General features: G+C 46.3%; 1 long non-coding RNA gene across 1 annotated transcript in view; it reads right to left on the reverse strand.

Moving 5' to 3' along the window:
• The window catches only part of LOC112471907, a 14,179-nt gene extending 6,839 nt beyond the window's left edge, over nt 1–7,340 (reverse strand). The window contains exons 1-2 of the long non-coding RNA XR_003043452.1: nt 7,274–7,340; nt 5,792–5,918 (exon numbers count right to left, since the gene is read on the reverse strand). This is a non-coding gene — a long non-coding RNA (uncharacterized LOC112471907). The remainder of the gene's footprint in view (nt 1–5,791; nt 5,919–7,273) is intronic.
• Nucleotides 7,341–11,679: the final 4,339 nt, after the last annotated feature.

Below are 11,679 nucleotides of genomic sequence, written 5' to 3' on the forward strand. Positions count from 1 at the left end.
TATATACATATATAGCAAATTATTTCATGTACTTATTTTTATATGTTCTATTTAAAAATACCATTCATAAAGCCACATCAGCTATTACAGAGATATTGTTACTTTAACACAAATTTTACATAAAGGGTACTTACTATTACTTTTAAATGAGAAGGAAAATATCATACCGTGCAGTTCCCTCAGAACTCGTACATGTACTTTTAGTGGGAGAAACAGGTACTTTCCTAGTTATCCACAAGGGGGAAGACTGATTCTGTTTCTTCTGGAAAGTACTCTTCATGTCATCATTAAAGATCATTTAAAATTGTATTTTTTGTGCAACTATTTCTTTCAAAAAAATAAAATTTCCCCATATACGGAAGATGCCACTTTTTTTAAGCTGACAACTTACAGATGGCCATAGGTTTGAAAACATTTCAGAATCATTTGCACACACATTCTCTCTGCAGTCAGTCATTGAGGATTCTAACAAATGCCACATTCAGAACCTAAGAACACTGTGGTTTTTCCACTAGAAAGTCAAGCAAATTATTTAAATTCACAGGAAAGGAAAAAAGAAAAAAAGTCTTTTCTCAACATCAAATAGAAAACATTCTCTCTTTGAAAATGTAAATCCCTTAAACATATTCAAGAATTTTAACAAGCATCCCTGAAACTATCCTATTACTCTTTGAAGCCTTTAAAGAATTTTATTTAAAAAGTCACATGCTATCCAGGATTGGGGAGAAGGGCTTTTAAGTGACAATGGATGTAGAAGGGCCCCACGAGTCCCTGTGCACCTTCTTCCAGAAAGGAAGAACAGAGAATGACTGAGCAAAGGGAGAGGGGTGGGAGAAGCTAAGGCTAAGACACAGCATCCATCTCCCATCTGTTTTACATCTGGGGTTAGAAGTAAGACACAGCTCTAAATGATAGGGAGAGCCTCAAAGACGAGCCTAAGAACAGAGGGTTGTGGAGAACCTGCATCTCTCATCTGCCCCTCTCTCCCATCCAAGCCTTGGTGGGGGATGGTGAGGGTGGGGGGTTGGGGTGGCAGTAGGTGGGGAGGGGGGGTGCATTCCAAGAGGATGAAACCCAGGTGGTGAGCAAGCCAGAGGCAGAAAGTGAGTTGATGTTCTGGCCTCTTTTCAGCTAATAACCAAACATTTGCTTCAGTTAAGGAACAGTTATTTCCTGGTATCGAGACGGTACCAGGAAATAATTAAAGACATTTATACAGATGTGGCTTTAAGATATTTATCACAGTGTTGTTTATAACAAAAGTAAATTTTAAAAAGTTTTAAAAAGGAAAATGCCTAAATATCCAAGAATGGAGGATTGGTCAAATAAATAATGCTGTGCCTACACAGGTAAATATTACGAAACAATTTAAAATCATAACAGAAATGTGTTTATTGCCATGGAAAAAGTGTCTTAACATATTAAGCGAAAGGCAGCTGGTTATGAAATAGTCTATACAGGATACACATACTTTGGTAGACTTGCAGACGTTCTCAGTTCTCTTTTTGCTCATTTTTTTTTTCAACCTATTATCTAGCTATAGAAAAGTTACATTAAAAAAAAAAACAGAACCCAAAATTCCTATCAAAATCCCAGAAAGATATTTTGTAGATTATTCTAAAATTTATATGGAATTAAAATAGTAGAATAATTTTTTTTAAGGAATAAAGTGGGAAGAATCATTCTATGTGATTTCAAGATTTACTATGCACTTACAGAAATCAAGATTGTGTGGTATTGACAGAGACACACATAGGTCAATGAAACAGAAGAGAGAACCCAAAAACAGACCCACACAAATATGTTCAAATGATTTTTGACAAAAGCGCAAATGCAAGTAATAGTGGGAAAATAGTCTTTTAATGAATGGTGCTGGAGCAATCGGACATCTGCGGGGGGAGGGAAACAAAGAACCTTGACCTAAGTCTCACATCTTATAGGAAAACTGACTCAAAATGGATCACGAACTTAAATGTAAAATATGAAAATATAAAACTTTCAGAAAAAAAGTAGAAAATCTTCAGGGCCAAGAAAGAGTTCTTAAACACAACCTCAAAAGCACAATCCCTAAAAAGAAACTGATACATTGACTTCATTAAAAATAAAAGCTTTTGCTCTGAAAAAGACCCTGTTGTAAAACAAGCTACAGAGTGGGAGAAAATATTTGCAAACCATGTATCTGACAAAGGATGAGTATCTAGACTATGTAAATAACCTGCAAAAACCAAACAATAAAAAAAATGGAACAGTCCAATTCGAAAATGGACGAAAGACAACAAAAGACATTTCACCAAACAAGATATACAAGTGACCAGGAAAGCACATGAAAAGGTGTTCAAAAAGATAAAAGAAAAGATATTCAACATCCTTAGTCATTAGAGAAATGCAAATTAAAATCATAATGAGATATTACTACACACCTATCAGAATGGCTAAAATAAAAAACAGTGGCATCACCAAATGCTGGGAGATATACAGACGCTGGATCACTCCCGCATTGCTGATGAGAATGTAAAATGGGAAAGCCACTCAGGAAAACAGTATCTTAAAAAAACTAAACATGCTGCTATGATAGACCCCAGCGATTATACTCCTGGGGATTTATCCTAGAGAAGTGAAGACTTATGTCCACACCAAAATCTATACATGAACATATATAGCCGTTTTATTCACAGTAGCTCCAAACTGGAAACAACCCAGAGGTCCTCCAAAGGGTGAAGGTTAATCGGGCAGTGGTGCATCCGTATCATGGACTCAACAGCAAGAAGGAAGAAAGGATCGATAAAACAACCTGGATGACTCTCCAGAGAATCACACCAACTGGAAGAAGCCAAACCCGAAAGGTTTCATTCTGCATGATTCCATCTATATAATATTCTCGAAATGACAAAATTACAGAGATGGAGAAGAGTTCGGTGGTTACAGATGGTTAAGGAGGGGTAGAGGCAAGGCGGATGTGGATGTGGCTGTACAGGCCAACGTGAGGGATTCCAACAGTGATGGATATGTCTCTATCTTGACTAGCAAGGTCAGTATCCTGGCTGTGATATTGTACTAGTTTTGCAAGATGTTGCCATTGGAGGAAGCTGGGTAAAGGGCACACAGGATCTCTCTGTATTATTTCTTACAACTACATGTGAACCTACAATTAGAATAAAATGGACAGAGATAAGACTGTACCTGGAAAACTGGCAGACATGGCCTGTGTACTGTGCTGCTTGGGGCCTCATCAAAGGCCTTACATCCCACAGGGAACCCAGATGGGACATACTGTGCATGCCAAAGAGTGCCTCAGCATTGAGTAGCCAGAGTCAGGGCTATGGGGGTTCCCTAGTAGACTGACAGTTCCTTATGAATCTCTGAAAGCGCTCCCTTCTCCTGCCCTGTTGGCAGGCCTCCAGGGAAGGAGAGGAGAGGAGGTGGGCTGGCAGAGGCTTACCCAAGTCAGCTCTGAGCTACTGGGCAGAACTAGCCAGACACCACTGTTCCAGCAGCCGACTCCAGTACAGTGAACATCTAGATCAACCTTGACCACAGGCAGGATGAAACAGGGACACAGGTAATATCCAGGAATCCAAGAGCATCCATCAGCAACCAGAAAATGAGCAGGCATCACTTGTCAGGGCTGTCTCTCCCGGAGCTAACAGCGTGTTTAGCTAAGATTCTTTAACAAGAGCAGTTTGCTCCAATTAAATAACCACAGGCAGGTTGTTTTTTTTTTTTTTTTTTTTTTTTTTAAACTCTAGCGCTCTGCCTAGTAACCAAAAAGTAAACATAACACAATTTATTACTTTACAAGGTCCAAGAAATGCTATTTTGATCTGTTAACAGCCTCTAATGAGGACGCAGCCATCAGTGATGTAAATAAGACATCAGAATGAGGGTACCAAGTTTGGAGGGAGCACTGACTTTAGAGGAGCTACTGTTTGCACTCTAGAGCAGCGGTCCCCAACCTTTTTGGCACCAGGGACCAGTGCGCCTATGAGAATCTAATGCCTGATCATCTGAGGTGGAGCTGAGGCAGTGATGCTAGTGCTGGGGAGCAGCTGCAAATTCAGATGAAGCTTTATTAGCTTGCCTGCCACGCCTGGTTCCTAACAGTCTGAGGGGTGGGGACCCCTGTACTAGAGCACCAGCCACACACCACTCCCGGCAGCATGCAAATGCAGGAGTCTATGAGAGGAAAATCATAATGATTTACAGAGACAAAGAGGAACACAGCCCAAGTAGATACTTTGAGGAAGGGGAGGCAGGCCGTTTGAGTGATGCAGGCCAGGAATCCCAGTGGGCTCTCTCTTTGCTCTAAACAGCAGTAATTCTGAACCTAAAATCTGTTCCCATTGGGCTTCTTTCTGTTCCTGCAACTCACCTAGCTGTTTCCTACCCCAGGGCCTTTGCACTTGCTGTTCCCCTGGCCTGAGTGCTCTGCCTCCAGATCCAGGCAGATTCCTAGGTCTCAGCATCCCTGCCTCTTCCTCAGAAGAGCCATTCCCGGCAATTCCTAGTTGCTTTCCCGCCTCCACCTCTACCCACAGTCTCTACCACATCTCCATGTCTCCTTCATAGCATTGATCTTCAGGAAGTTATCTTTTTTACAGGTTTATTATTATCACCAAAGCAGAAGTTCCATAGAGACGAAGCCTGTCTGTCTTATTCCCCCAGTTATCCCCATTACCTGACGCAGAAAGTTTCAATAAATACCTGTCGAAAGAATCAGTGAATGAAGCTGTCTCTTCCTGTAGCAGCTTTAATTCTGCCCAGGAAAGGCTGTGGTCACAATAAAGGTCGCTCTCATGGGGTTTTGCTGCCCATGGGAAGAGCGCCCACCTTTTCAGAAATCCCTTTGGCCGGAGCTTTTGTGATACGTCTAAGTCAAGTCAGAAGGCTGAGGCCGGGCTTAGGGCCCCCAGGCCTGTGTTTCCTACAGATCTGAGTCTGTGCTGTTGGCTCCCGTCTCTATCCACCAAGCTGGGTTCAGTCACTGTCTCCCCTCCTATTCCTGCCCAGAGCTGTTTGACTATGTGACAGCACTAGTATTTTCTAAGAACAAGACCACTTGATAATTCTAAACCCTCTCTTTCAATTTTAGATGTGGTCTATTGAGATTGCTTCCCAGTAAGAAAGACAGAGTCCTGGTCACAAGTCAAGAGACCCAATTCTAGCCTGGCTGTGCCAATGACTCACCCCATGACCTTAGGTGAGGCCCATCCTGTCTCTGGGCCTCTACCCCTGTAAAGGACATGTGGCCTCTCAGCTCCCATCTTAGCCAGGCACATTCCATCCTGCCCAGGGTTCCTATGGGGTATGGAAAGGCCTCCTTGACCCCTGAAGAGAGGTCACTGTGGTAAGCGCTATAGACTGAATGTTTGTGTCCCCCCAATTCATATGCTGGAACCTAATGCCCAGTGTGATGGTGTTTGGAGGTGGCATTTTCGGAAGGTGATTAGGTCACAAGGGTGGAGCCCTCATGAATGGAATCCGTGCCCTTATAAAAGAGACCTCAGTGATCTCTCCCTTTCTTTCTACCATATGAGGTGACAGCAAAGCAAGCCCTCACCAAACTCCAAGTCTGCCAGCACCTTGATTTTGGACTTCGCAGCCTCCAAAACTATGAGAAATAAATTACTATTGTTTATAAGCCATTCAGCCTCTGGTATTCTGTCGTAGCAGCCCAAAAGGACTAAGACGGTAAGGCTCCCTGGGCCTGGAAGCCTATCTTAGGAGCCATAGGCCTAACTCTGCCCTGGAGGACAGGCCCTCATGTAAGGTGCTACATGGTGCAAAGACTCACCCGCCCTGGAGAGGTGACTCCCAGGGAACATAGGGCTGGGGAAAGCAGGCAGTCTCTGACACCCGAGAGCTGTGAGACTTCCGGTGAGCCACTTCAGCATCCTGGACCTCGGTTTCCTCATCTGTAACTGAGGATAACAACAATAGTAACTGATGGGATTAAATAAAATAATGGTGCAAGAATACAGTGCCTGGCACACGGTAAATTCTCAATAAACAGCAGCTCTTAGTAAGATGATGATGGCAGTGATAGAGGAGAAGGAGAAGTTGAGGAAGAATTCACATAGAAAAAAGCTGGGGGAGGAATGATTTCTGCCTGTGCTATTGATAGGTGAAAGTGTGCGTGCAGGGGCATTAGTCTGCACACGATGGATGGAGAAGAGCTCCAGTCTTGCAATAGTAATGTGCCTTCCCAAGAGATCATTTTAATGTCAGATATCTCTAGAGTTCAATAACATGGAGAAATTATAGAAATCACCTAATCAGCTAATCTGGGCTCTTACGAGTAAAGATGTGATGGCCGTTTAAAGAGGCTGGTAAGTAATTTCTAGAAGCTGCAATTGAGTGAGCCATTTAAAATGATGCCTGTAAGACTGTAGCAATGAGAGGCAAGGCTTAGGAATTAAGGGGGAAGGCAGAATGCAAAATCGTGTTCTGATTACAGCCGTTTAGAAAAATGTCTATGGGCTCTGGAGGGGAAGATTAAAAACAGCTGATTTGCTTGAGTGATGGGATTAGGAGTGATTAAAGCAACATTTCTGTTATGGTTGTTACACTGTAGTTTGTGGCATTTTTAAGTAAAAAAGAGAAAGTGAGAATTGCACTGGTGTGTGTGTCCCTCAGGGGTCCCTGGCATTGTGCCTCTCCCTTTCTTTCTCTCTCTCTCCTCCCCGCCCGCCCCCATCCTCACTCTTTCATACTCAGCCTCTCCCACTTGCTATCATTCAAAGTGGCTCCAGCCCCGTAGGACCCGCTGAAGAGGGATCTTTGCAAAATTACGGCAGCTAAAAAAATATAGCGAATCGATCAGTCCATTAAAAAAAAACATCACTAGGCATTGTCATCGTTTTCAATACAATGGGAAGTTTAAAGAGACATAAGGGCAAAGGGAGAGTTGAGAAGGGGGAGCCAGACCACGAAAACGCATGCCTGCAAGGAGCCTTGTGAATCGGGAAACCCTGGGTCCTCAGGGGGAGAGGGCCACAGGGCCCGGCCAGCATCAGCCAAGAGACACTTCTCCAGGCAGTCCTCTCCGAAGAGGAGCAAATGTTGTATAGGGAGCAAAGTGGTCACTTAGGGATAGCTCTAGTCCTAGCTGGGGATGACCCCTTTGTGGGTAGCCAGGCTGGAGAAATGCATAGTCACTCATGTTCGAAACCACAGCAACAACGATCCCCATCATCGTCCGACAGTCAGTGGTTTTAGAGAATGCCCTGGGATGCCGACCTTGTCCTCCCATCCCTGGGACCCAGCCAGGCCGTACCTCAGCTCAGCTGTCATGGAGCTCAGGCTCTCCACTCCTTTGGCCTCCTCCAGGCAGAGTCCATAAACGGTAATCCACCTCCAGCAGAAACCAAGTCTCCAAAGAAACAAGTAACTTGCCAGAGGTCCAAGGTCACATGTCCTTGTAAAAGAGAGTGAGTCACACAAACACACCATGTTCCTGACGGTTTACCATAATGAAAAATATGGAGGAGCAGTCAAGTGCCTGGAATGAGGAAGGAAATTTAAAATGCCAGCAAAATTCCCTCTGTGCTCACACCACCCCCACAGGCCTGCAGACAGCTGGTCAGGCTGCCCAGAAAGCACGAGCTGATGCTAACAGCGTGAGGGGCTTGTGGTCAGGTAGCATGGAACTTCCCGGTGGGTGGGCCAATACACAGACAGACCCAGACAGCCTGACTGCAGTGCTGTCTTCAAGTAGAGCAAACATGAATGAGAAATGTTAGAAATGCAGAAGAGAGAAGAGAAAAACAGATTCCTGATCTCATGCTGCTCAATTAGCATGTCTGCACACAGATTCGGAAGGAGAAAAATTCGATTTTGAACTTTTGTGCTGCTCTGGGCCTTCTGATATTGCCGGCAACAAAAGCAAAACCACAATATTCCAGTTCAGCCCAGCACGGCGTCCAGAGCCCAGTGGACTGAACCCTGCTCAGGGCTGCTTTGGAGCTGACTTGGAGAAGCCCCGCATTCCTCGGCTGAATGCCCTCTCTGTTGGTCATTTCTGGTTTTCAGCAACACACTGTCACCAGAGCACATCTTATAATAATACAAGAGGAATTTCAGGGCATCAAACCGCATCTTCCCAGAGCTTTGGCGTCACCCCACTCGGTGCACAAAGCTGTCAGCGGCAGACACACAGATGTTCTTTGCTGCCTTCTTTCCTTTCCCTGCCCCACACCCCTTTAGAAGTCTCTTCCTCCTGCAGGAACTGTCCCCTCCCAGCTCTTTTGCTCAGTTCTGGAGAGCAGAGACCTGCTCAGATTATGCAACCCACTCAGACCATCCGGTTGGTGGCTTTCAACCAGCTTCAGCTGTGGACTCCTTTCCACAAGCAATCTTAGGTGGATCCCAACATATAATCAGACAGAAGTGGAACAACACTGGTCAAAATGGGGGTGGGAGCTCAGAGGCCTCTAGCCAGGACCCCGTCTGCTACCTTCCCCTAAGAACACCTCTTTCTGCGCATGGCATCTGCACTCTGACATGCCCAGTGATGCAAAGATAATACAGCAGGCCGGTGTCAGAGGCAAGACCAGGACCTAAGCTTCCTGACTGTGGCCAGAGGCTTCATCCGCCCCTTCCACCACCAGGAGAGCCCCCAAGGTAGTCTTCTCCCTTCCCCACACTACCTGGCTCCACTCCCCATTTTTTTGGTGTGAATCCAGTGGTTTCCAGGCCCGGATGGTTTTCTTCTTTCCTTCTTGTCCCACCCTGGCAGCTCCATGCAATGGATTGTGGGGGATAATGAAGGGACTGGGATCCATCAGGATTGTGCCGGGGCTGGGCTGTGCAGGGGCAGACAGACACCTGCTGCCACAAGGGTTATGGAACCTTCTCTGGGCATCGAACCATCCTGAGGAACCCACTGTCATTTCGTACCAGTGACAGCAAATATTGGGCTCGTAAGGACCGTGGATTCCTGTGAAGAGCCACCTTCCTCCTCTGCGAATGTCTTCAGCCACAAGTCACAGGAGGGGTCATGCAGTTTAAGTGGAAGGACACTGAAGTCAGCATCAGGTGAGTCAACTCGGGCGCCAGCATTGGGTGTCTCTGGACACCTCACTCTCCCTGGGATGGGGCTCCCTTCTATCGAGGGGCTCTCTTGCCACATCAGGGTACAGAGAGGGGTGTGAAAAGGCCCTGCCGCGTGTGCCAGTGAATAAAGTCAATGGCGTGTTGTGTAGAGCTTGGCCCTGGAGACAGACAGACCTGAGTTCCAGTGTGAACACAGGCGCTGTGGGACCTTGGACAGCAGGTTCCTTCATCTCTGTGAGCCTCATCTGCTGTGTAAGACCAGAGGACTCACGCTGGGGCGTGGGGCAGCAGTGTAAATTCTGGGTGTGTGTGTGTGTGTGTGTGTGTGTGTGTGTGTGTGTGTGTGTGTGTGTGTGTGTGTTCTACAAAGCACTCAGCACAAGGCCTGGCACCCACCACCGAATCCACATCCCCCTCTCACCAGGCCTGGCCGGCACTCCCACACCAACCGGGGCTTTCAGGCTTGCTTAAAAGCCCCCCAGCTGGGCCCTGGCCATGGCAGGGCAAACAGGCAAGGCAGATCCCTCCCATGGGTCCAGGCAGCTGTCCCACCTCAGTCTGCCTGGATCCAAGGAATGAGGCTTGCCTGTAAGGCCGGAGGGACGGGTCTGGGTCAGCTGAACCAATGACTATTGATCTAGCTGATCTGCGAGCCCCTTCATAATCTGGTTCAAAAAAGGCCTTTCTGGATGGACTGCAGCCAAGCTCTGCCCTGGCTGGACAGAGCCTCTGCCCTCCTGACTTCCAACTGAGTTGGGGCAGAAGCTGGTGTACACTAAGCCCTCACTTAATGTCGTCAATAAGTTCTGCGACTTTAAGCTAAATGTCTTATAACAGAACTAATTTTACCATAGGCTAATTGATATGAACAAGAGCTAAGTTCCTACGGCATCTCATCAACGATGTAAGAAAACAAGGTTGAACAAAAGGACGTTATTCGGGGACCTGCTGTATGTCTCTGCCATGTCAGGGGGGTGCCAGAGGCTCTGGCGCCCGCCCCCTCCCTGCCGCGTTCCTGAGCGGGTCCAGGCATTCCCCTGAGCTCTCAGGCTGCCCCATCCCTCTTACCAGCAGCATGAGTGCCTTCCCTCCCTGCTCCCGCTGCTCCTTTGAAGGCACATCCCCAGGGGGGATGGGGGAGCAGCCTCTCCGCTTCCCCCATTGCCTTTCCCCATCCCTTCCTTTGGGCTCCGTGGGGAGGGATGGAAGCCAGGTTTCCATTCTTCCTGCTTCTCCTGCATGCCTGCTCAGAAGTGCCTCCCCGCACTGCCGACACACACACAGGTTTCAGCCTACACCCCTAGGACAATGGGACATGCACACACTTGTTGCCTCTTTTAAGTCAATTTGACTGAATTTGACAATGAGGCAGTGGGCCCTAAGAAAAGCCCACAGGGAAACATAAATCCTAGATTTGTAAAATGAAAATATAGGCTCTTTATTTCGTTTAATTCCTATTTTCAAACCTAGCTATTTTTTTTTAATTAAATGGTGTATTTTGAGCAAATCATAGATTTGCATGCAGTTGTAAGAAATAATACAGAGATGCACTCTGTGCCCTTTACCCAGTTTCCCTCAACGATAAAGAACATCGTGTAAAACTAACATACAATATCACAACCAGGATGTCGACGTTGATACAAGCCACCCGTCATCGTCAGATCTCCCTGGTCCCACTTGTACTCGTGCGTCTAGTTCGACGTAGTTTTATCACCTGTGTAGGTTCCTGTGTGCGCCTGCACAGTCAAGATACAGAGCAGGTCCAAAGCCACTGGATCCCTCTCGTTGCCCAGTTATACGCATCCGCTTCCCTCCCACCCCTCACCCTTGGCAACTACGAACCTGTTATTTCTAACATTTTGCCATTTCAAAAACGGTATCCAAGTAGAATCGTATGGCACATAACCTTTTGGGATTGGCTTTTTTTCACATGGTGTAATTCTCTGCAGGGTCATTCAAGTTGTTGCATCAATAAATAGTTCGTTCCTTTTTTGCTGCCTTGAGAAGGAGAGAGGTAGTGAGCTCCCTGACACTTGTGTTATCGGAGCAGGTACTTGTGACATCCAGCTTCTGCTCGGCGGTATGCGACAGGGCATGCTTTCTCCACGAGAGAGATACAGGATAAAAAGTGGGTTTGGGGGAAACAAAACCCAACAGGATAAAAAGTGGGTTTTGGGGAAACAAAAAAGTCTCAGCTGTTAGGATGGCTGTGGCCCTCCAAAGGGCCATTGTACATAAACAGGTATGCGGTGTATCTGAGGTATCAAAATTTCATAGGAGGAGGCAGTTTAGGGGAAAAAAGTGTCTACCCAGGCTGAGACACACTGCTGCTGAGGGACTACTATGCTGGCAGGAGCTTGGGGTAGATGGTCTCGAAGACCATTCTTTCTAGTCCAGGGCTTTCCATAGAATCGGGGGCCACCTTTCTACCAGAACATCAGGAAAGACTGTGTTGGACAAGGGTCCTCATACAGATGCCTGAAACCTCTTGAGGAGGAAACAAAGCCAATCATCTACCTTGAGAGACTTACTTAATGCAAATCCTCCGGCCAAGTAGCAGACTCATTCACAGTAAAGGTGTAAAGAAATGATAACCATAAGATCAGAGAATGGACCTTTGGGGAATTT

This window comes from Pteropus alecto, unplaced genomic scaffold, assembly GCF_000325575.1.
Source record: "Pteropus alecto unplaced genomic scaffold, ASM32557v1 scaffold78, whole genome shotgun sequence".
In the NCBI taxonomy this organism is placed as follows: Eukaryota; Metazoa; Chordata; class Mammalia; order Chiroptera; family Pteropodidae; genus Pteropus; species Pteropus alecto.